Below are 26,619 nucleotides of genomic sequence, written 5' to 3'. Positions count from 1 at the left end.
AATATCTGTGAGGCATGGGTATGGGGCCAAGGGTCAGTTGGAGCCACGTCATAACCCCTAAGGCTACAGGTGGCCGGGGTGGGGGGTTTGGTGGGTCAGGAGGGCCCATTTAGATGGAGGGGTAAGACTTGAGACCAGTGGGGTCTGGAAAGGACCTGCTGGTTACTAGAAGTACTGGGGTTCACTCCAGGACCCTTAGGTAGCTTCTTGATCAAACGAATACATTGAGGTGTGGCAGGTGAGTGAGAAGGGGATTGCACCCTAGAGCTGGAGCAGGAAAAGGGTTGCATGGTCACCAGGGGGCATTGTGGTGCCCTGGAGCGCAAAGCTTGCTACAAGTACACACACATACTGAGCAGCGCTGAGCTGTGGGGTCACCATGACTTGAAATGCTGTTGAATCTGTGGGGCCCAGCTCAATGAACTATGTGGTAAATCATGAGCCTTTGGCTTTGGACCATTATCAGTATAAATAGGCACCAAAGTGCTGCTCAAAAGTGTGTTTCTGGAGTACCTGTACTAAAATTTGCACCAATTTCAAAACATGGTAATATGCATCAATTCTGGATAAACTCAGTGCATGGTAGTATATGCAGATTGCTACAGCCATGCTTAATTTCAAGGTTATTGTTTTTAAATTTGCTTCTCACATCCATATACTCAGGGAGAGCAGGGTCTGACAGTAAGGAGTGGGGGGGAAGGTCCTGCCAGGGGAAAAAGTTGGGGGAAGCAGAAAGTAAAGGGCTACTTGGCTCCCGCGACTTATTTTCCCTGCTTTTCCAGCAGGAGGGGGACAAATTCAATGCAAACCTCCAATACATAGATTCTATACCTGTGAAATTATAACAGATTTATGAATTTTCCATATATATTATCTAATTATTGGAGGGGTTGACTTATAATCAAGATCATCTTCTATTTGAATAAATAAGGTGTATGTGAATATGTGCCTAAAGCTAGAGAAGTGTATGCTTTTTTTGTCTAGTGTATACTTCTTGCATGTGTGTTTTACCTAGTGCCAAGTTTTTTGGTCATGAGCACTTTACAGTTTCTATGACCTTTTTATAGCTGTACCTTATTTGTGACTGAGTCTGGATTTTGCCCTCTGGCCCTTCTTTCTTTATATGAATCCACTGTAAGGCAGGTCTGTCCTTAGAGAAACTGTATTCCAACCTGGATTGTCGGAATAAAGAGAACTGGAATCCTACAGTGGAAAACTTTCCCCAAAGGAGTATAATTCTGAAGAATCTTTTTAGATGCTGTTTGTAAGTAGTATAGTGACTACCTCTAGGTTACCAATATCTGGCATGGGCGTGGGGGGAAAAGATCATAATGTAGAAAAACCTGTTCTTTCATTTGTAAGGCCAACTAAAAATTCAGTAGCACTTCTCTGGAGATCAAATCAGCTAAAAAATAACAGTTCAAATTCTACAATACCAAACAAGCTCTGTGAGAAAAATGAACATAGTCTCAGTATACAATATAAGATTCTATTAGCCATAGTTGCTGATAGTAAATACAACCAACCAAAGTACGCTGTAATATAGTGTGACCCATACCTCACCTGCCACCCCAAATCAGCCTGGGGCCTCTCTCAGTGACGTTCATTGCTGGCAACTGAAATGAACCAAATGGCTTTCAAGGGAATGTCCGGTTAAAGCTGTTGAGTCCTTGGGGTATTCCTGGAGCACCCAACCCATGAGAGCACAGAACCAGGGGTATAGGCACCCTCCCCAACCTGGCCTCTGCCCAAATCAGCCTGGGGCCAATGAATGGGGTCCATTGCCAGGAGTGGAGTCCAGGTTGTGCCTCCCTACATACTCCTGTGCACCTCTAGTCAGGGTCTTACACAGATGTCAGGAATGGTCTTTATTAAACCAGGTTGGTCTTTACTGAATACCATTCTAGTCAGAAGGGCGAGTAAAAAATTGCAATTTTGGGCAATTGGCATCTTCCTTGGCATCCAGCCAGGTGAGGTTTTCCTCCCCTGCTTGGGGAATCCTGGGGCAACTCCAGGTACTCCCCCCTGTGAGAGATGCTGGGTTTGGGTACTTGCTAACACCCCTGATGTTGGTTTGACAACATTGCAATGCCTAAAATGTGACGATTCTACTGGGAACCCTTGGCACCGTACATGGGGACACCTCTGACCTGGGACAGTTGTGAAGTGATTCCCAATCAAGGACATTCTTGAAATGTTTCAATTGTTTTGTCTGTCTATGCCCTCCAGAGTAACACTTGCCTGTTTTAGTTTGATAGTGGTCAGCATGCTTGGCTAAGCATTTAATTTATGGGAAGAAATGGGTTACCTCAGTAGGGTTCATGATGTAAACAGATATTTAAACTTAATAAAAGCAGAGGTTCCTGAGGTAGGTACCCGAAGAAGGTACCTTTTGTGTTCAAAAGGTTGCCTGACATCTCTCCCAATTATATATAGTTTGTCCAGTATAAAATGCCACCTAAAAAATCTTTGTCTCTTGCATAAATATTTCTTGAACCATCACAGCTACAAACACTAAGCGACTCAGTCTTTCCAGCACCTTATATAGCTTTGTAATCCTTCAGGACAGGCCTGAAAGCAGCTAGCAATCAATCAATGTTATTGTGAAGAAAATGTAAGGAAAAATAAAGAACAAACCTAAAAGGCAATTGTCACTTAGAACATTATTGTACTGAATATCAGTCATTATTTGTACTGAGAAAGTCTAGCCCCTGGCTATTACTACACCTACTTAAATTAATGATTACCAAATGCTAATATAGCAATGATAGACCCATGGAAAATAAAGACTCTACCTGCTCTCTGGATGATTGAGATTGGGTTGGTGGATCTTCAGGTGCCTCTTCTTCTTTGAACACTTTCTCCTCTGGCTTCAGCTTCACTGCATTGAATATTAATCTTAGTTTATTAAGCATCTTGCCCACAAGATTGTTTCAAAACCTCTTCAACTCTTATCATCAACAGGTACAGCATTTGGCTTTTCTTGACATTGCTATTCAAGCCAATTAGACATTTAATAAGGGTTTAGTTCTGATTAATGGCTTAAAGTAATTCCCTATACAGACAGGCTGTCCAAGTGACTGCTCTTGTCACTATTACTACTTTTTTCTTTTATGTCATACAGTAAGTTACTTCTAGTTCCATAGTTAAAATTGTGCCTAGAGACTTTAAATTTCTAATGAATGAATGCAAAGGAATGATTATCTCCTGGCTGGAAAAAAGTGATGTCCTATATTGCCTATTACAACCTGGGTATTTAACATTTAATTTATAACTTTGCATTTAGGTCAACATTTTAGTCATAAAGACATCAGTAGTCTAACTGGAAAATGAAAGAGGTTAATTGACCAATAATCCTGATGCTGCACCATCTACACAGATTATATGAGCTCTCCAAGATGCATTCCTCTGCAATCACGGTACACTTATCTAAGTACAAATGACACAACAGTGTTAGCTGTCCTCTTAACTCTGTGTTCAGTTGAACAAATTAATGCCTTTTGGATAAAAAGAGGGGAATGTTACAGTTGAATGGGAGAAAGTGAGAAAATTTCCAAATGAAATCCCAAGCTGTACGGTCTGGTAAAACGTCTTTGCTGGCAATAGTTAAAGAATCATAGTGGAAATAAGACTCTAAGGGACCTCAGGTCATCTAGCCAACCCTTGGTTCAAGGCAGGATCATCCCTGTCTAAACAATTACAGCCAAGTGTTTACCAGCCTGCTTTTAAAACATCCAGTGATAGACTATGATAACTCTAATAGTTTCTGGACTTCAGATATTTTTCAAAGAAAATGATAGCTATGTTATAAATTTTGTAGGACGACTTCAATATATAAAAGGTTATCATTCTACAGAAATAGCCCACTTAAATTTTATAGAGAGTCTTTACCAGACATCTATAGAACTACATTGGGTCAGTCCCTATTTACCTACGTATGTACAGTTTAGTACTAGAAGGGAGCATTCTGTCATCTAGTCCAGGGGATAGTCCAACCTTTTTTAATGTGTACCCCCAGGGGCCCCCTTTTTAGTAAAAGTACCCTGGGGTGTGGGGTGGAGAGTGGTGAGTGGCTGGATGCCAAGCAGGGGCATGGCAAGCAGCGTCAGCACAGCATCTGTGCGGCCCTGCTTTCTCCCCACCCCAGCTCCTGTGAGGCAGCAGCACAGGGTGGCAGCACTCTGTCCCTGCCCGCCTGCCCCTCCCCCCCGTCTAGTCCCTGGGACATTTCAAAATACCCCCAGGGGTACACATACCCCTGGTTGACAACCCCTGGTCTTATCTGACTTGGTATCACAGGCCCATAAATTTTACCCAGTTATCCCTGTATCGAGATCCACAACTTGTATTTGACTAAAGCATATTTTCAAGAAGGGCAAATTATTAGTAAATTCTGTTTTGGCTTTTCTAAGTAGATTAAAATGGCTACTGTAAGAATCCTTTAATCAGTTGCATACAAATTACACCTGACAAGTGAACTGCTTGCAGAGCTAATAGTACCTCAGAAAAAAAAAAAATTATTAAAAAAAAAATGATAGGATATTTAACATTGTGCCTTGATTATTGTTGCAGTAGGTCTTTACCATATATAATATAATACAATTAATGTGGTACATTCATTGAAAGAAATAATATGCGTCTCAATGAAGAATTTCTGCAGAAGTACATGGTTTTCCTTTTCAAAGGTGATGGGAAGTAAAGTGTTTTAGCTCTTTCAGTTCTAATATTTTTGCTGCTGTTAATTTATAATTAAAATGCATGAGAAAGAAATGTAACAGATATTAGGAGGAAAAATGCCTTTGGGAACCTGTTTAATAACTATTGACATCTGTGACTAATGAATGTTATATTGGGTTAGGCTGTGACTAATGAAATAAATGTTTGAAAAGAAAAAAACCTTATATGCCACAACATAATAAATGGTAAGCAGGCCAACTTGAACCTGAACACCGGTACAAATGGGACTACAGGTTCATCTTCTGTTTTCTGCATGCCAATGATTGCGAAGATGTGATTAACCTGCTCCAGTATTTGGTGTTCTTTTATGTACTAGAGCAGTTTAGTTATTTTTATCATCTACTGAACACACTAAAAGCACTTCAGTTAATTGAACATCATGATGTGCTGTTAAGTAAGAAGATTAACGGTACAGCAGGCAAGACAGATAGTCTGTATCCAATTAGCTTCTTAGCTATGTTGGCTCTGACCAGTGTTTACTATATGCTGTATTTATAGTGAAACCTAAAAGGTTTAAGGATTTTTGGAGCTGCTTGGTGCTGTCTTTAGATACTGGCAGAGGACATTCAAAGTTCATTAATAATGTATCATCTGCAGTCAGAGAGATTATTTCAAGAACTGATGACTTTACAATATCCATTTTTACTCTTAAAAAAACTCAGAACATACCCCTTCATTTATTTCAAAGAATAGTTTTTCCTCCCTTTTGAAGCCTGAATCTATTCAGCATTTGAATGACTGCAATATTTGTAAGGTTTCTATAGCTTTTTAGTTGCTATAAATGTGACCATGTAACTTTCACCCCATCTAATATTTATTGTTTTCCACAAAGTTAAATGAAATGTGGAAGCCTAACAAACATGCAGAAGGGGACTGAATGTGGAAAAGCAGAGGCCTGAAGGAGGAAGGTTACAACTATTTTCTATAAAGAGATATATTTTCTGTTGTAATGTTTTAATGCACACAGATCAAAATACAAGTCTTCAATCTAAATTACTTACTTTTATAAAATAATAAGAAGTCCATGAATGAGAAAACCCAATGGTTCAGGGATATTTATTCTTCGATCTTAAGTTTTCCCGAATTACTGGAGTTGTGCTTTTGTGCAGGCCCAGAACTGTGCCAGTCAAAGCATCTCGGCAGCTAGATGATGCCTGAAGAGACTGGGATCCAGAAAGGAACTGTTCTTCCATCTGAGTCCCCTGTTTATATAGGTATTGTTGTTCTACCCTGCATAATTACTTCATATTCTTGCATCACGGTGGAATTGTGCTGCTCCAGTTAGTAATACATCTTTCCACAGATAGAATCAAATGGACTCTATCCTATTGATTCTGGTTCCTCTGGCATCTCAGCCTGCTTAGTGACCCTGGTTCCTCTCCCTCGCAGGAAGGTGTGCTAGCACTTGGCCTGTACTTGGATATTCTGACTGAGTACCCAGCAGGCCCTGCCCCAGGGCTGTCCCAGCACTGAGCAAGAACAGCCCCTCTTCTCAGCCCTGCCTCCAGTCACCTGTCAGCCATAAATAGGCAAAAGGGGGTAGTGAGGTATCTATGTTCTTCACCAGAACCCTGGGTCCTGGGCCATGCCCTGGCACTCCCAACAGCCTGTCATGAAGGACTCCACAACGTACATGCAGACCCCAATACTGAGCCCAGGAGAACCCCAATGCTCAGGCACAGCCTCACATACCCCAATCTTGGCACCTGCACACCCAGCCAAGGACCCCCATGGCCCTGTGCTCAGGCATAGCCCCGTGGATGCAGGGCCAGACACAGGCATGGGCGAACTGGGTGGCTGCCCAGGGAACGGACAGAAAAGGGCCCCCCAAATGGTAATGTTTTTACTATTAGTATTGGGACCTCCTTTGCCAGAGATAAAAGTTTACCTGGGGCTGCCAGGAGTCTAGGTATGGTGCTGTATGGGTCCCAACTCTGGCACCCACCCACCCACCATGTCTCCGAGGCCAGACCCAGGTACCCTGTGACCTGGATGCAGGCATAAATCCTTCACCCACCCAAGCAGGAGCTGGTAAGTCGGGATGGCGGGGCAAAGAACACCAGGACTGGGCCTGCACAGAGGTGATTCCGTGACCTCTGAGGCTCAGGTATTCCTAGCAGGTACCTGGGGCATATGCACCTATGGTGCTGCAAAGGTTTTTTGGCCTGCAGTTAGAGTCCCACAGTACTAGGGCCAGGGGAGGCAGGAGAATGCTGAACATCCAAGCTGGGGCAAGCTGGCAGACATCCCTAGAAAATTCAAGAGCAGGTGGGGTGTGGCCAGTTACCTTGATGTTGCAGATAGCAGTCACTAGAAATTTCCAGGCTGAGGTATGGGGCATTGCCAGCATCATAAGAGCATCTGCTGGAAGCCCCTGGAAAATTTGAGGTCATGGGGGTGACCCGGTCAGTGGAGCCCCAGTCACTCTGGAGCAAGGACTGCACCCAGCTGGATTAAGCGGGAGAGTCATGCACCAGGACATGCATCCACTGTTCCTTCTATCCATCCATATATCTATCCATCTGCCTTCTCACAGCTGGAACATCAGCAGAACCCATGGGCACCACTGCAGATCATGAAAGAACCTGTTCCATCCACCTCCAGTACCCAACCCTGGTCACACAACTGAGGCCATGGGAAAATGAGAGATCTCATCACCATTGAGGTAAGCAGGAGACCCAGGACCAGTTCCACAAAGGGTACCACAATAGGGATGTGTTCAAGTGCATTTTCCAACAGATACAAACACAGGGCTGCAACAGGGCCTGGGTACAGTGCCAGGCCAAGATGAAATGGATGAAGGTTCAGTACAAGCTTGTGAATGATACCCAGCAAAAGTCTGGGGGCACGAGGCACAGCATGTCATTTTGTGAAGAGCTGTCCTACTTCCTCACCATGGACTGTTCGATTGTCACTCTGCACTCACTTGGCACCACTGGGGGCCAGAAAGAGTCACTGGCATGGACCTCACCACAGGAGGAGGTGTAGGAAGCCCCTGGCATAATGAGACAACTGGATGCCCAGGAGCAGGTCCCTAGGAGCCAAGGGACCCAAGGTCTGCTGCTGACGGTGGTCCCCAAGAACTCTGGGCCACTGGCACTGGTCCCCAGATCATTGCAGGATCTAGGAGCAAAGGTGCATCTACAGCTGGATCTGAATTCTCTTGACATCTTCGGGGGCATGATCAGGTATACAGACCACAGCATGCAGGACCAGGGGGAAAGCTCCAGTGGCATGGTTGTTGTGACCCAGGACCTTTACTCTGACCTTGCAGGAGCCCCCCACTAGTCCTCATACCTGTGGACGATGGCTGAACACATGGCCCCCAGGACACTGTTTCTGACACATCTACCACAGGTGTTCTGCTCCCACTTGTCTGAGGCCTCCTTGTTGTCCCCCTTCGAGATGCATGGAGTGCCCCCCAGCTTCCTTGGTTACCACAGCACCACCATTGCACTTATGACCCACCCCCCTCCCAGTGCTGATGAAGACTCTGACACCAAGTGACAATGCACTGCTGTCTGGGATGGTACAGCTCTGACACACCCTCCATCATAAACATGTCCAAACACATGTACTGCCAAAGAGTATTTGTGAGTGAAAAGACAGATGCAGTTCTTTCAGAAATGATAGGATAAATACTAGGGCTGTGCGAAACAGCACCGTTCCATTTCGCCTTGTGTTTCAACAGTTTGAGGGAACAGTGTTTCATCTCAAATTTCATTTCGAGTCGAAACAGCTGTTCTGTTCCATTCCATTGAAACAGAAGGCTGTTTTGACACTGTTTTGAATTTTCCTGGGGACGGGAAGTCAGCCCAGTGGGGGACTGGGATTGGAGTCCCTGCAAGGTGGAGCCCCCTCCCCAACTCCAATCCACCCACCGCACTCTCCATTGCTGACTGGGCAATCCCCAGAACGAGCTCCATCTGCTCCCTTCCCCTACTCCCATTTTGAAAACAGTGCTGGGAACAGGGCTGGGTTTCATCAGCCCAGCCCTGCTCCCAGCACATGCTGACACAAGTTAATGAAGGTGCTTTGCTTTGGAGCACCTTCATTTGAGCCCTTATGTAATGACAGTTCAGATTGTCACTGCATCAGGCCCTTTAAAGCACTCTACAGCTGTGCCCTTTTGGTGGTTAATTGCGGGACAAAATGTCACTTGTGTCAGTACCTCCAGAGGACATTTAACACTAGTTAGTGAGCTTTAATGTGTAGATGCTTTTGTATGGTCTAAGTGTAACATGTAACTTCACCCCTACTACAGGCAAGAAGGTTCCTGGCACCTACTGGTAAGCCTTTTTAATAGTGCTTATTTTGTTGGAATAGTTAGTTGTCCATCTGCTCTGGATCCTGTTGTAATTTATATCAGCCTATAAAACTGACATAAATTCCACCTGTGCAGATGTGCTTTCTGTCCACGAAGTCAGCTTTTCTTTTGTCAGAAAGGACTTTTCTAGTATTTTTTCCTTGCAAAAACAGGCTTACATGTAAACTGATAGAAGCCAATTGCTGGAGCTGACTGCAACAAACAGATGGGAATCACTTCTGTAGGATCAGGGAGGGGGCTAAAATTCCCTCCCTCTCTTTCACATGCTTTTATATAAAATGAATGAGTTTACTTTGGATCTGTTCTCTAAGGAGTCATCTCTTTGAACCTCCCCCAGATCCTTAGGATGGCCCAGTGCACAATGGTATGATTAGGAATTTGTTACATGGTGAGTGTGGTAGCAAAACTCATCCCTACTCCTGCCTGCTAATGGTGATATTGGCATATTTTTGAAGAACAGAATGTGAGAAGGATGAGTCAGAGAGAGATGGGTCATTGGATTGGTGCAACATGGCAGGCTGTTTGTTGCTGCTACCTAGTATTGGTCTGCAGCTTACTGGGAAGAGAGCTAAATAGCTCCCAGGATAAGCCACTGAGAGAAAGAGATAAGGGGACTTACTCTGTGCTGTTCCTCATGATCCCACTTCTTTTTTACAACACTGTATAGTTTTATGTCCCTTCATTTCTTATCCTTTACAAATATAATCTTTTGGGTGTCACTACCTAAAATGTAGCTCTGGTGAAATGATCAAAAACAGTAGCATGGGTACAAGAGGGCTCTTTTTCCTTTTTGTGTACCATTCACCAGTGTAGTCTGTTTGCTCCTATCCCTCCAAAGGAGAGGTGATAAGACAGGGGTGGGCAAAATACAGCCTGCAGGCTGGATCCGGTCCTTGTGGCCATTCTATCCGGCCTGCAGGGCCCCTAAAAAATTTAGAAAATTAATATTAATCTGCCCTTGGTTCCTGTAAAAAATGACAGGAACCAAGGGCAGTAGGACCTAGGGGAAGCCCAGTGGGGTCCAACAACAGCAGGGCTCCTCCAGCCTCGCCCCCCCCAGCCGGAAACCCCAGCAGGGGCTTCTGGCCTGGGACCATGCAGCTGCCCCGCGATGGAACGTCAGGTAAGTGGGGGGGAAGGGCAGGGGAGGACCCTGGGCAGGGAAAGAGCCCGGGGAAAAGCTGAGCACGAGGTGGGGGGGAGTGGCTCCTCCCCTGCCCCATGGCTGGTGACCTGCACTGCAGCCAGTTGCGGCCTGCATGGGGCTGCCTGTGCCTGCTCTGGGCAGCCCCATGCAGGCTGTGAGCGGCTGCAACAGGGAGTGCGGGCCACGGGGTGGGCGAGGGGCTGCTTTTCCCCCTCCCCACACTCAGCTTTTCCCCGGGCTCCTTCCCGGCGCAGAGAAAAGTGGCCCCTCCCCTGCCTTGTGGCCTGTGCCCCATGCTGCAGCCACTTGCAGCCCATGTGGGGCTGTCCAGAGTAGGCCCAGGCAGCCCCAGGCGGGCTGCAAGCAGCTGCAGCTTGGGGTGCTGGCCACGAGGCAGGAAGGGGCTGCTTTTTCCCACCCTGCACTCAGCACCACCTTGTAACCCACCCCCACTGCCAGCCTGGGCCCTGCGCTGGCTCGGGCTTGCCCGTCGGGGCTGTGTGTGGTGACAGCAGCTGCGGCCCCCCACTTGCTGTGTTTGCCACCGCTGCCTCTGGGCTGCTCAGTGCATGAGCTCCAGGTGGGGGGCAGCAGCCAACAGTGCCCGGTGCAGCATGCGGGGCGGGGGGCTGCAGCTGCTGCCGCTATGCACAGCCCCCATGGGTGAGCCCAGAGCCAGTGTGGAGCCCAGGCTGGCAGCGGTGCTGGGTTACAAGCTGGCGCCAAGCGCGGGGAAAAAAGGCCCCTCGTTCACCCCATGGCCAGCGCCCCACACTGCAGCTGCTTGCAGCCTGCGTGGGGCTGCCTGTGCCTGCTCCAGAGAGCCCCGTGTAGGCTGTGAGTGCTTGCATCTGGGAGCACCAGCCATGGTGTGGGTGAGGGGCCACTTTTCCCCATGCTCCACTCCAGCTTCTTCCCTGCTGGTGAGCAGGGGGTCCGGGCTGTGTGCTGCCCCCAGCCTGTACCGCGGGGCTGGGAGGCACTGGGAGTGAGTAGTTGCAGGAGCCAGTGGGAGCATGGGGCCCACACTAGTGTCCCAAGTCCAGTGCCGGCAGGGCCCAGAGCAGGGTGGCAGGGGTACCGGGTCCCAGCCAGCAGGGGCTCTATGGAGCCGGGACAGCTCCCCCCTCTTCCTGCTGGTGCAGTCCAGCCTGGCTGAACAGACCCCTGCCAGCCTGTGTCCCACTTTGGGCCCCACCGGTGCTGACCCTGGGACGTTGGTCCCAAGACATTGGGACATTGGTCCCAAGATGGTGACCAGGGGGTGGGGCACCTGTCAAGGGGAGGAGCACCTGTCAAGGGGCAGGGCTACCCATGCGGCCCTTAACAGCCTGCCAAAACTGCATAAGCGGCCCTCTGCCTGAAATAATTGCCCGCCCCTGCGATAAGGCATATATTGAAAAACCTATATTAGTTGTGTTCCCTTTCCTGTCTAGCTTATGGAGTCATGTCATCCAGCCTGTGCAGTTCCCCAGAGGTCCAGAAATTTGGCAGGAGGGGAGCAGTAGCAGTGTTAGTTGCTCCTAGAGCCAGGGCAATTAACACTGCTATCATTCCCCCGCTGCTGATTTTTTGCACCTGTGGGGAGCCTAACAGTCCACATGACATGGCCAGCACACTAGATTGTGCTGTCATAAGGTCACACTGCAGCTGGATCTGGTGTGTAGGGTTGTACTGTGGCTGGATCTGGTGTACAGTGTTGTGATGCAGCTCGATCTGGTGCGTGGGGTCTTATTTGCTCACCGCATCATATCCACAGACCAACCTTATGTGCCAACCCTGCATTGGATCAGGCCCATGGAAAAACTCTGTGCATGGGATTTGGCCCATGGACTGGTCCTGCACTATTAATTTGGTCCACAGGGCCAGAGATGTTGAGCATCGCTGTCTTATACTATGCACTGGACTGCATGGGAGAAGGCTACCTACCTGAGCTCCCAGTTGAGTTCATGTAGGTGGCACACTTTGATTCAGATCATAGAAAATTAGGGCTGCAAGGGATGTCAGGAGGTCATCTAGTCTAACCCCTTTTTCAGAGCAGGACCATCCCCAGTTATATCTTCCCAGCCAACCCTTTGTCTAGCTGGGTCTTAAAAACCTCTAAAGGATGGAGATTCCACAACCTTTCTGGGTAGCTTGTTCCAGTGCTTTACTATCCTTCGAGTGACAGAGATTTTCTTAATACCTAACTTAAACTTCCCTTGCTCAACTTGAGACCATTGCTCCTTGTTCTGTCATTTGCCATCACTGAGGACAGATTCTAGCTCCATCCTCTTTGGAACCACCCGTCAGTTAGTTAAAGGCTGCTAGGCCCTCAGTCTTCTCTTCTCCAAACTAATAAGCCCAGTTTTCTCAGCCTCTCCTCAGAAGCCATATGCCCGAGCCCGCTAACCATGATTGTTGCCCTCTGCTGGGTTCTCTAAAGTTTGTCCACATCCTTTCTGTAGTGGGGGCTCAGAACTGGACACAGTAATCCAGATGTGGCCTCACCAGTGTTGAATAGAGTTGAAGAATCACTTCCCTTGCTGGCAACATTCCTACTAATGCAACCCAGTATGCTGTTTTCACAACAAGGGCATGCTGTTGGCTCATGTTCAGCTTGCTGTCCATTGTAATCCCCAGGTCCTTTTCTGCAGAGCTGCTGCTTAGCCAGTCAGTCCCCAGCCTATACTGGTACATGGGATTGTTCTGTCTTAAGTGCAGGACTTTGCATTTTTCCTTATTGAACCATGAGATTTTTTGTTGTTGTTCCAATCCTCCAATTTGTCTAGGTCTCTGTGAATCCTAGCCCTGCTCTCCAGCATATTTACTACTCCCCCCAGCTTGGTGTCATCCACAAACTTGAGATGTCATGTACCCTCAGCATCTTCCAGCTTGTTGATGAAGCTATTGGATAAAACTGGCCTCAGGACTCACTGACCCCTGGGGCATTCCACTTGATACTGGCTACCAACTAGACATCAAGCCATTGATTACTGGCTCATGATCAAGCCAGATTTCCATCCATCTTTCAGTCCATTCATTCAAACTAGACTTCCTTAGCTTGCTTGTGAGAATGTTGTGGGAGATGGTTAAAAAAAAAAAAAAAGCATTGGTAAGGTGAAGGTGTATCTTGTCCACTGCTCTCCCTGCATCCACAAAGCCAGTCATCTTGTCATAGAAGACAATCAGGTCTGTCAGGCATGACTTGTCCTTGGTGAATCCATGCTGACTGTTCCTAATGACCTTCTTCTCCCCCAGGTGCTTAAAAATGGATTCCTTGAGGACCTACTTCATGATTTTTCCAGGGACTGAGGTGATGTTGACAGGTCTGTAATTCCCCAGATCCTCCTTTTTCCCTTTCTTGAAGATGAGCACTATATTTGCCCTTTTTCAGTCATTTAGGATTGTCACAAGTTTTCAAAGATAATGGCCAGCAGCTCTGTACTTGCATTGACCAACCCCCCCCAGTACCCATGGGTGTATAGCATCTGGCCCATGAACGTGTACACATCCAGTTTTTCTAAATAGTCCATAAGCTGTTCTTTTCCCACAGTTGACTGCTCACCTTCTCCCCAAACTATGCTGTCAGGTGCAGTAGCTTGGGAGCTGACCTTGCCTCTGAAGGCTGAGGTAGAAAAGGCATTGAGTACTTCAGTCTTTTCTGCATTCTCTGTCACTAGGTTGCCTCCCCCATTCAGTAGGGGACCCACAATTTCTCAGATCTTTCTCTTATTGCTAACATACTTGTAGAAACCTTTGTTACCTTTCATGTCCCTTGCTAGTGCAAATCCAGTTGTACTTTGACCTTCCAGATTTCATTCCTGCTTGCCTGATCAGTAGTCTTATACTCCTCCCTAGTCATTTGTCCAAGCTTCCACTTCTTGTGAGCATCCTTTCTTAGGAATTACCTGCTAAGCCAGGCTGGTCTTCTGTCATATTTGCTAGTCTTCCTGTGCATCAGGATGGTTAATACCTCTGCCCTTGGTAATGTTCGTTAAAGTACAGCCAGCTCTCCTGGACTCCTTTCCCCCTCAGACTGGCCTCCCAGGGGGATCCCAGCCATCAGTTCCCTGAGTGTATTGAAGTCTGCTTTTCTGAAGTCCAGGGTTTTTACTCTGTTGCTCTCCTTTCTTCCTTTCCTCAGAATCCTGAACCCAATCATCTCATGGTCACTGCTGCCCAAGTTGCCCTCCACTTCTACATTCCCCACCAATTCTTCCTTCTTTGTGAAGCTATGGTATCCACTTACAATGGATCAAATTAATGTTTTCCTCTTATAGTGTACCAGATTGCATATGTAGCAGCTTACAGTGTACCAAACTGCATTTGACCCTAGGTCACCCTTGCATAAGATATTTGGATGATTAGTCCATGCCAACTATTTTTCTCCCATTCTAGTACTTCAGTGGATGGGGTCCTCTTTTCGTAGCCCTGGAGGATAACTCAGGCTAGTCCCCCATCACTTCCAGCTGAGGCCTGGGGCAGAATCCTCTTCAGCTGGATCTACACTTATCATATCACTGAACTGGATAGGATAGCAGAACTTGATGATTTTGAAATACGGTCTGAATTAAATACAGTGTGGCAGGCTTACCAATACAGCCTGGCACATTTGGGCTTGGAGAATCCTCTTTGTGATTGGTGGAGCCCATCCACCAATCAGGTAACTGTTGGGAGGGGTTTTGCCTCGCCCCTGCTTGGGGTGAGAGAATTAAAAAAAAAAAAAATGTCTTGAACCTGGTTCGAGACTGCACTCTGCTGGTACAGCAGAATTTCGGGGGGGCGGAGCCTCTGAAGAGAATAAAAGGAGCTGAGTGCCCAGCACCCGGCAGATGTGTCGGGGGACAGAGAAGCAGGAAGAAGGGGCAGAGAAGAGCTGCTTAGCAGGTGGAGCAATGCCCAGAAGAGCCCCAAAGACTCCCTCGCTGGGATTGACACCACTGCCCCATCAGTGCACAAAGCGGTGCACAGGGCTCAGACCCTAGGGGCTGCTCGAGGCAGTCCATATCTGAAACCTCTGCAAGGGGGTCACGGAGTGGTGCAGAGATCACTGTACAGAGGTTCCCAGATTGGGTCAGGGCTCTGGGAACCACTTTCGGTGGTTCAAGCCTCATTCCCTGGCATGTGGCCAGGTAGCTGACGCAGGCAGAGTGAGGCAAGAGGACCCAAGAGCTGATTAAGCCCCGGTGCTGCACAAAGTGGCCTGGGCCTCCAACCTATCCAAGCAGAAGGATGAGCCCTGCGGTGCGCAAGTTGGTGCACGGGGCCACGAGTGGGTTGCTGCATGGGGAGAGAGAACCCAGGCAGTGGAGAGCCACCTCAGCTGGAGCCAGAGACATCCCTGCAATGTCAGAAGTCATGAGTTGAGGGGAAAAGGGGTTTCCCACAGGGGAGGGAACCCACAGGAAGGGAGCCAACAGGGGCCCCTGCAGGGCAAGGGTCCTGACCTAACCCACAAGAGGCAGGAGGACCTGGGATCTTGTACCTCTCCCTGATGAATAGCAGCAAGGGCTCCCATCAAAGAACAGGAAATCCAGGTATTTCATTCCTCATTGGCACTCTGAAGGGATGTAAGAGCACCTTACATTTTGTCAATCTGTGTCTTATATTTTGTTATATTTGAATTGTTATGAGCTCACTATTTTATGAGCATAAGCATTTGTATATATCTCTTATTTAATGATTTCTGGTTGATGGGTTTTATAATTTATAAATAGTTACCTGTTGTTTATTTTGTGATATTGTTGTATTTACCTGCACTTACCTGTTCTAGGATTTATTTACTCACCTGTGGCTGGTGTGGATTGTTGGTATTTGCTTTTGCTTATTTGTTTCAGGACTCACTATTGCCCTGCATTGGGTTTGAAGCCACTGGTGGTTGTACTGTTCCCTTTGCTTATTAAAGATAGCATTGTATGTAAAGTTGTATTGTACATATTTTTTATCAGGGAAGGTTGTAACTATAATTTTGTGTATATATGTATGTCTGTTAATAAATCTGTAAATAGTTAAGTCATTTTGTCCTGGCCTGGCTATATAGAGAATAGAGGGAACTGATACAGAGATGACCAGATCCCTCTCACAGCACTACCACGTGACCCCTCATCCCTTCCATTTGGGGACGGGACATACCCTTGGGTATACCCAGGCTACAACAGTGACATCCAATAAGGACAACCATAAAGTACTGCATCCCTACAAACATGGAATACTGTAAAGAGGAGGGTGATCAAGTGTTGTTTGTGTCTGTAGGGAAATTAGACAAGAGGCAACTGTCTTATATTACAGATAAAGGAATTTAGTTTGGATATTGGGGGGAAATTTCCCACTATGAAAATGGTTAATTGTTGGAACAGATAGCCCACAGAGACTGTGGAATCTATCTCATTGGAAGCTCTTAAGAACTGGTTAGTAAAACAGTTGTCTGGGCTGGCTTAGACAAGGATGTTCCTGCTTTGAGTAGAGGGTTAAGCTAGATGTGGTCCCTTCCAACCCAGTTTTTTCTGTGATTCTAAGTCATTGGAATTTTGTAAAACATTTGAGGCAAAGTGAAAAAGAACTCAAAATAGCCCATGTTGTAAGTCTGACTTGTAAAGGCAAATGTCCTGGTGAGCTCTGATAGTCTGGTGAATATGGACTGAGGATTTTAAAAAAGCTCCTTTGTTGTTCCTTTCTGGGTTCTTTTTTTGATGACAGTTCAAGTTGGGAAGGAGGAGGGAATGGCTTGAACATGTAGATAGAAACTTCCTGTGGGAAATTTTGAGTCTTATGGGCTTGAATCTGGAAGAAGGCTAACGTGGTGCCTATCTTCAAGAAAGGGAGGAAAGTGGATCCGGCTAACTATAGGCCCATCAGCCTGACTTCTATCCCGGGGAAGATCTTAGAAAAGTTTATTAAGGAGGCCATCCTTAATGGACTGGCCGATGCCAACATCTTAAGGGATAGCCAGCACGGGTTTGTTGTGGGTAGGTCTTGCTTGACCAATCTCATTTCCTTCTACGACCAGGTGACCTATCACCTGGACAAGGGAGATGAGATTGATGTCATATATCTTGACTTCAAAAAAGCCTTCGATCTGGTGTCCCATGATCGTCTCTTGGAGAAACTGGCCAATTGTCGCCTTGGGTCCCCCACAATCCACTGGCTGGAAAATTGGCTCCGGGGTCGGACCCAGAGGGTAGTAATTGATGGAAGTCACTCATCGTGGTGTCCTGTGACCAGTGGGGTCCCCCAGAGCTCTGTCCTTGGACCCATACTGTTCAACATCTTCATTAATGATGTGGACACGAGTCAGAAGCGGACTGGCCAAGTTTGCCGATGACACCAAACTTTGGGGCAAAGCATCCACACCAGAAGACAGGCGGATGATCCAGGCTGACCTGGACAGGCTCAGCAAATGGGCGGATGAGAATCTGATGGTGTTCAACGCCGATAAATGCAAGGTTCTCCACCTTGGGAAAAAAAACCCGCAGCATCCTTATAGGCTCGGCAGTGCTATGTTGGTTAGCACTATGGAAGAAAGAGACTTGGGGGTCATCATTGACCACAAGATGAACATGAGCCTGCAATGCGATGCTGCGGCTAGTAAAGCGACCAAAACGCTGGCTTGCATCCATAGATGCTTCTCAAGCAAATCCTGGGACGTCATTCTCCCCCTGTACTCGGCCTTAGTGAGGCCGCAGCTGGAGTACTGCGTCCAGTTTTGGGCTCCACAATTCAAAAAGGATGTGGAGAAGCTTGAGAGAGTCCAGAGAAGAGCCACGCGCATGATCAGAGGTCAGGGAAGCAGACCCTACGATGACAGGCTGAGAGCCCTGGGGCTCTTTAGCCTGGAAAAGCGCAGGCTCAGGGGTGATCTGATGGCCACCTACACGTTTATCAGGGGTGACCACCAGTATCTAGGGGAACGTTTCACCAGAGCGCCCCAAGGGATGACGAGGACGAATGGTCACAAACTACTACAAGATCGTTTCAGGCTGGACATAAGGAAGAATTTCTTTACTGTCTGAGCCCCCAAGGTCTGGAATGGCCTGCCGCTGGAGGTTGTTCAAGTGCCTTCATTGAACACCTTCACGATGAAACTGGATGCTTATCTTGCTGGGATCCTATGACCCCAGCTGACGTCCTGCCCTTTGGGCGGGGGGCTGGACTCGATGATCTTCCGAGGTCCCTTCCAGCCCTAATGCCTATGAAACCTATGAAACCTATGAATCTGAATTTCAAAGTGAACTGTGTTGAGTGATTTCTTCCTAGCACCTGTAAACCAAAAAACAGGATGCAAAAACTGATAGTCTGAAATTATTTGAGAACAAGTTCTGTTGGTGAAAATGTTGTTCTAATAATTGGAATTGATTAGATCTTCCCTGCACACATACTGAGTAGAGAGATGTGGGGTGCGTTTACGAGTTGTTTACTGCTGAGGAGACTAATTAGGTCTGCAGTAAACATTGCGCGTCTATGTGTGCGCCCCATCAGGCTGGAGTAAATCAATTATTCTAAAGTAAATGCAAGTACTGTACTACCCTGCTGTGGAGTTTTTTACTCTGCAGCAGTGCGCTTGTAGATGCTGCCCCAGCTGGCTGGGGCATGAGGGTGCTTCAGTGCTGGGTCTGTCTGCTAGCTAGCCTGTACTGGCGTACCCTGATGTCCCAGCCATCTGCTCTGCAGCATGTTGAGCTATGGGGGAGCAGCCCTGGGTTGACAGGCTGACCCCCAAGGGCTCCCTGTCAGCTGGGGCTGTTCTGACTTGGCTCAATGTGCTGCAGTCCCAGGCACATATTCAAACAGTGCACCTGGGACCAGTAAGCTCCAGAGTTTATTGCTTCAGATTAATTGTATGTGTAGATGTTCCCATAGTTAGCTGTTAGTCTCAAGTCAGGCAGAAGGCAGGACGCAAGGTATTAAATAGCATCTGATGTATACCTTCTCAACATCTGTTGAAATAAGATGCTAATTTATGAAAGGGTGAGTATCTCAGATTTAGTTAGTCTGTAAGGTGTAAATTTACCCTGCCACAAATACTGAATGACTAGGCTGTATAAAATAAATCTGCCCAAGTAGCTAACAGTTCTGGGAAAAAAGGCAGTGGAGATAGCTTCTCTGCACCTCATTCTACCCTTGAAAAATGGTAGAAACTTAATACTCCTTGCTCTGTGCCCTTTTAAAAATCTTAAAATCTTGTTATAAACATTTATAGTAATATTGAGCACAATACACCTAATAAATTCCCCAAGGCTGAATCTAATCAATAACAATCTTTGACCTATCCAGCTACATAAAATCTTACTCTTTCTTAGGGCCTATTCTACATCTGACTTATTATCAGCTAGAATCCTGTCACTGAATTCTTTATCTGAAATGACATGTGATCCTGGCACCAGTGGCTTATAATTGAATTTCCTAATTAGCCATCCCTGCTTTCTGCTACAGTTTTATTTCATCTTGCTCCCTGATCCATGTAGGTGAGTTGCAGAGATCATGCAGCATCACATACTGGTAAGGAGGAAATTGAATCACTTTGAGAAAGCTGAAGTCAGTAACTAGAGGGTTGTTCTTAAATTGCAGTGTAGTGGAAGAAGGGAAATTGAGTTGTAAGTAAAAGCAGAGAGGGACCTGACACAACATAACTTTGGGGAACTTTAGGTTCAAATATGAGATGGGCCAGAGCCCTTAAATACAGGTGAGGATGTAATTGCTGGTTAAACAAGAAAAGCATTTTTTGTAGAAAAAAATCAAAAGAAATAAATGTTACCTTTGTACAGAAAAATTGACTTAAAGGTTTGTTTTGTTATGTGGATCCCCTGCTCTGTCTGCTTTCACTGAAAAGAATTAGAGGTGAAGCAAAAAAGTGAGCAAATTGGAAGGGAAAAATAAAGTATTTTTTCCTACTTTTTCAGTAGGAAAAATGAGTAATCGGCAGAGACTGGCAGTAAGGCATGGAGAGATCTTTGCCTGATATTTTCTTTTTTTTTTTAGTTTTCACTTTTCAATAAAAAATTAAAATCAGGTTTTGATGTCAAGTTTTGAAAAATGACCTTTTTAATTTTTGTTGTTGAAAGTGGGGAATTTCAAAGAAATGATTTAAAAAAAATATTAAAGTAAAAAAGGTATCTGCTCTGATAAGGAGGGAACTGAAGTGTCTCAATTTGAGAGTGGAGGAACCTCTCAAAATGTGTCAAGCACTGCTAATAAGAATAAAAATGAGAACTATGGGTAATGAATCCCTGGTGCCTGTTCTTTTGAATCTCTTTTTAAAGCAAATTATCATGGAAAAAATGCTCAAGGTGGGATGACAAAGTTAGGGCTTTTCGTGTCAACAATGTTAAAACACTTTTATCTCAAGAAATAGGAAGAAGAAAATAGATTGTAACCTGCAGCTATTCTGGAAAGCTGAAATTCAGTGTTCTCAAAGGAACAAAAGTACTAACAGGGATAGGACATTAGACTGGAAACTGGAGACTTGGTTTTTTAGTTGTGACTCTGTCTAAGGTTGTCCTATCACTCTAGGCTAGATCAAAAGAAAAATATTTCAGAAGAATTTAAGCACCTAAGTTTGAAGTTATAATCCTCAAAATTCCTGCTCAGCTGTTGCCTAAGCTTGCAGGTAACTAAATGTTATAGGTACAGCAGTTTTTCACTTTAAAGTGCTGCCTTTGTGCTTACTCAAAAGTTCCTGTCTTGACAGAGCTGAGCAACTTAGCACATAGTTCAGGCCTAAGTCCAGTTGGGATCTATAAACTGATATTCCTGCTTTGGAGTTTCCTGAGGCGTTTGTGTATGATTGCAGTACCAGCATAATTTGTTTTTTCATAAAAAGCTGCATTGGCTGATGCTGTCTTTTAAAATGGGACCAGAGAAGTTGGTGGTTTGCACCTTATGCACTGCACAGTAACCTGGTGGTTAAAGCACTTTTGTACGATGTAGTAGACTGAGGTTCAATGGCCTTTTCTGACTGAGGATTTTCCAAACCCATATATCCCACTTTCCAGGAAGATGCCTGGAAAGCAGTCAATCACCTGAATAGAGTGTTATGGGGCATGTGTATGCTTGAGGGGCAGGAAGAGAGGACCTCTTCAACTCTCTTTTTGAAGCTCCCAACCTTGAAACTAGAGTGAAATCCAGGTTATATTGAAGTCAGTAGGGGCTTTGTCATAGGCTTCAGTAGGGCTTGGAGGTGAGCTTGTTTTCATGGACAAGTATGGTTTTTCTCCTCCTCCTCCTTCACCCTGGCCTCTTCCTTTGGCAATTTAACATATGCTTTGTTTCTGCTAACACATGCACTAAACCCTATGTGGAGCGTGGTGCAATGCCTGCTCCACAGGGAGCTGCTTTCCTTGAGACTGAACAGCATAACAGCAACTCCCACACGAGAGAAAGGGTAATGATTTTGTTTAATCTTTAGTCAGCACAAGATGCTGCTGCTGATGTGGCACACTTCAAAAACTCTCCCCCTCACATGATAACTAGAAAACCAAGTCCTAGAAAACATTAGCTAGCGTATGCATCAATAGATTTGATTGCTTTATATTTCCCTTTTAAAGCCATATTATGCAATTTGAAAGGGAAAAATGAAATGCACCTTTAGAGAGCCAGCCTCATGGCAGGTTGTACTAAACGGCTGCTTATGGTTTAGTCAAGATAGGAGAAGCACAATGGTGTTGTTGGTTGAACTGCCACAGGAAGAACAGAGGCTCAGAGATGGAGAAGAGGGCCAGTGTTGACTCACCACTGGAGTCTTTTGTTATGTTCTGCATTGTCTCTTCCATTGCTTGTGATAATGGGTATAGAATTATCTTGTTTTTTTGTATAATGTCAGAGTGGGATGCATCTCCTCAACTCTTCTATTAGTGCACATTTTGATGAGGCAGATTGACCTTATTTGAGTCTACAAAATTCTTTTACTCCTTTGATGTCTGTCACAATTTTTCTTTTGTTGTGCCAGCTGATTACTTGGTCTTTCTTGAAGAGAAGAAGTACTGGGGATTTGTGGTTTGAGATATAGAACATTTACTAGGATTGGAACACCAGTAATGCCTTGTGTGACATTTTCCTTAAAGGGGCTGTCACTTTCCTCACCACAGCCTTGATGGACCCATTGCTCTGTGGAAAGTGAGGACTTGAAGTGACATAGCTAATGCCATAGTTTTTTCCTGTACCTTGTGAATGCTGGGTTGATTAAACTCCTGATCAATGTACATCTCTTCTCGGATGCTGTGTCTTGCTGCATTTAATGAAAGCATTTAAAGAAAAATATTCTTAGCTAGCTTGAAACAGTATGAATACTAGTCAGATACGAGAAGAATTGCACTTTATCAAGTGCTAATTGCACTTTATCATGCACCAGCAGATGCATGGCAAATAGATCCAAGGAGGTGATACTTCCCCTCTATGCGGCATTGGTCAGACCGCAGTTGGAGTACTGTGTCCAGTTTTGGGTGCCATACTTCAAGAAGGATATTAATAGATTTGAGTGGGTCCAGAGGATGGCCACTTGTATGGTTAGGGGCTTACAGGACAAGCCCTATGAGGAGAGACTGAGGGACATGGACCACTTCAGCCTCCACAAGAGAAGGCTGAGAGGTGATCTTGTGGCTGCCTACAAATTCATTAGGGGAACACAGCAAGGGATCAGAGATGCTCTGTTCACCACGGCGCCTCTTGGGGTAACAAAGAACAATGGTCACAAACTGACAGAGAGTAGATTTAGACTAGATATCAGGAAAATCTTCTCCATGGTAAGGGTGGCCAAAATTTGGAATGGGGTTCCAAGAGAAGTGGTTCTCTCCCCTACCTTGGAAGTCTTCAAGAGAAGGCTGGATAGGCATCTAGCTTTCCTGCCTAGGCAGGGGGTTGGACTCGAGGATGTGTTGAGGTCCCTTCCGACCCTAGCTTCTATGAATCTATAAGAAACCAGTGACCGCTCAGGTGGAACAGGTCAGCTCACATGTGTTTCTAAGGGTGTTCAGGAATGATTGGTGGCATGAGTGGTTAATGTTGGCTATTCTGCTACTGCAGATATTGTTCAGTGCTGGATAATATCTTCCAGGTAAGATGAAAGGCCTGACCAAAGACTGGCTCTAGATATCTGGCATATAGCTTGTGAAGTATTTCTACCTGCATGCTCACAGAGAATATTAGACAAAACTACTTCATCAGCAATCCATTTTACAGTACAATCTCATGTTGGTATTTCCGATCTGATATACAATCAGAATTCACTTGGTAAACAGATGGTCAGTACTCCTGGCTCTACCTGGTGAGCTGATGACAGGGTTAGTCAGCTTGCTTTGTTGACTAGGTATTGGCCAACTCCTGATTTGTAACTGGTAATAAAGTCATGACCTGTTGTATGTGCTCAGCCATTTCTTCAGCCAGCTCTAAGTCTCCTGTTTCGGTCACAGGGCTTCTTGGCAGCATCTCCCACAATAAGGTTCTTACTGTTGTATGGTAGTATCCATAAGGAGTAACTCATTGTATGAATCTTGGTTCATTGTAGACATTGTGAGAGGGTGTCAAGAAGTTTCAATTCAAAGATGGGTACCAGTGGTTTGTGGTTGATTATGATAGGTACAGTGAGGCCTCTGATACAATCATAAAAGTGTTCACATGCCTGGGTAATCACTAGAGACTCTTTTCATATCTATATGTATTTTCTCTCCATTTCAGCTAGCATTTGCAATGTGTAGAATCATCTCATTCTTGTCTTGTTTGTGATGCAGGCAGTTCCCAGCCCTTAAATGAATGAATCAGCTGAGATGATGGTTAGTTTTCTTAGGCTGAAAATATCCTAACTGTGAATTAAGCAAAGGATATTCTTGATGTTGCTGAATACTTCTTTCTGTTCAGGCCTCTTCTGTGTTGGAGCATAGCAAATCATATGGGCTAGGGACAGAAACTACAATAAACTAGTTTAAGTGATCAGAAACTGGTTTAAACCTGTAACACAACATAAGTTTGAAACTGGTTTATGTGCACTAAAATTGCTGAAACTGGTTTAAGATAAACCTGGTTGAATGTAGTATCAGACTTAACTGATTTGGGTCAAACCAGTTTATGCAATGTCTGTCCCAGACCCCTCCTTAGTTTAAGTTAAACCAGAGTCCCCTAGCATCACAGATGCTTTGCAGCCCTGGGCTGAGCTGTGCTTTGCTGTGCTGTACTCTCTGCTCCAGACAACAGGGCTGGTCCTGCCCCTCTGCTCCTTAGTCACAGCTCCAGCAGAGACTGCAGCCACAGCAGGGTCTGCCTGGCTTCCCACTGCCCCCCCACCCTGTTGCTGCTCCCCTTGCAGCTCACTGCTCAAGCACAGATTCCCCCACCCCCCCTCCCATCTCCCACAGCACAGACCCCAGTCCTGCTGATCCTAAGCATGTAGTATGCTAGCTAATGCTGAGAGGTGTGTGTGTGTGTGTGTGTGTGTGTGTGTGTCCCATTTCACTAGGACAGACAGACAGAACAGTGTCCACTTAGGGCTTTTTGGAGCTAATCAACAGGTCAGCTGGTAATGTCCCTCTGTTCCTTCCTTGGAAAAAGCTGTTTAAGAAGATCTTGAACTAATAAGAGAGGAACTTGTTTTGTTGATGGGCTGATATACACTGTGTTATCAGCTCTCTGCTAGTCTGCGGCCCATTCAGATTTGCAGGGAGAGGGAGATTTGAGATTCTCACTATGATCAACAGATGCAGGCACTGCACACATGCCCTTTCGCCTCAGAGTGCTAGCTGGGGGCTGGGGCCTGGCAACACTTCTCCATTTGAGCAGCAAGTGGGGAAAAGCCTGGGGCAGGGTGGAGCTTCACATCATTCCCTAATTAAAGGTCCTGCCAGGGCCTGGCCATGCCTCACCTCAGCTCAGCATGGTGCAAGGGAAGGAAGGGCTGCTCTAGCACCCCCTGGCTTCCAGCTTAAGCCACTGCAGGCATGCGACTGCATTTCTTCAGTCCAGAAGGAATGTCTGTATGCTTGTAAACCAGTTCAACCAAGCCAGGTTTGACTGTCCTGCAAAGATTGAATCAATTCAGACTCAGGCTTTTTGAATGTCTGTCTCTAGCCATGCAAGGTACAAGCTATATGTGAGTAGCCCTCTCACCAGCCCACCAGTTACTACTAGGAAAGCTGGCTACCTAGATATCAAGTGAGCCCTGATTGTATCAGGCAGTGCTTCAGCACTGTGGTGGTGGTGGGGTCGATACTACTGTGCATGGCTTCTGTCTTGCTCTCATTAGCACTGATTATGTAGCTCAAAAATCAGCAGTGGCTCTTGAGAGAGCTCTCAAGAGTAGTATTCAGAGGCAAAACTGACCAGTTCTGCACCTTGAGTGGTGGCAGTACACAAGCAGTAGGCAGAGGTTTGCTGCTGAGGGTGGGTATGTTGCCTTCTTTTTGTCAAGCAGTCCTTTAAACACGCTCTTTTGTGGCAAAAAAAGGAGGCAAGAGGGTTTACTCCCTCCAGTACCTCCCTGCTTCTGCTCAGCACCTTGTTTCTCCTGGCTGCTGCCCCTACATGCTATGCTGCCAGCACCCAGGTGCTGCCAGACCTGTTATTGGTCACTGCTGTTCTGCCCTCTCTGCTGTCAGAGTTGGAGCCAGAGCTGCAACATGGAAGGTTCAGGGTGTGGGGTGGGCCCCCTCCTGGCTCCATTCTGGCTCCTTCTCAAGGGGACACTACTATCTTATGGCAGAGTACCTAACTGCACTGAAACACACATGTAGATGGTGACACGGACTGGCTTTGGCATGAGGGAACTAAAGTGTGGGGGCTGCCCCCAGTGCCACCCAGAGCCCAGGGGTGACCTCCCATGCCCCTGACAGCCTGAGGCTGGCCCGCCCCAGCTCAGAGTGCTGCTGTCCCAGGTGCCTGGGAGCATGGAGTTTATTTCTTCGTATTAATTGCACATATAGATGCACCCCGTGTGTTCTTAACTATCATCATGGTATACTATTTATCTTCTACACACTTGTAGGGCTCTGATGTGTCAGTGCAGAGATACACATCTCACAATAGGTGTATGTATGCCTGTCAGAAGGCTCATCATCTAACTCAGTAACTCCCCTGTGGGAGCTGCTTATTTAGGGCAGGAGAATTCAATGAAGCACTCTGAATGAAAAGGGCTTGACTGTGTGGCCAGGTTCCTGGGACAGTGTAGATGCAGTGACTTCCCTTTTGCAAATGAAATCGCACACTTGATGAAATCGCATACCTCCTTTTTGCACCCTCCCTCCAAGTCAGTGATAAGGGCAACTACCCTGGGCACCACCTTCCCCTCTCTTCCATCCCAGTTACACTCTTGACATTGGTAGCCATGGGTAATGGTATTTTTAAATCTCTAATCAACACATCAAGCTACTCATGATGCAGGCTTCTTAGATTAGAAAATTGAGGACTACCACTCTTTAGCTGATATGTGCATCAGTACATTGGGGATGGA

This window comes from Alligator mississippiensis, chromosome 3 (assembly GCF_030867095.1).
Source record: "Alligator mississippiensis isolate rAllMis1 chromosome 3, rAllMis1, whole genome shotgun sequence".
Classification (NCBI taxonomy): Eukaryota; Metazoa; Chordata; order Crocodylia; family Alligatoridae; genus Alligator; species Alligator mississippiensis.
The sequence above is the reverse complement of the archived record's forward strand: the minus strand, read 5'-3'. Positions refer to the sequence as shown.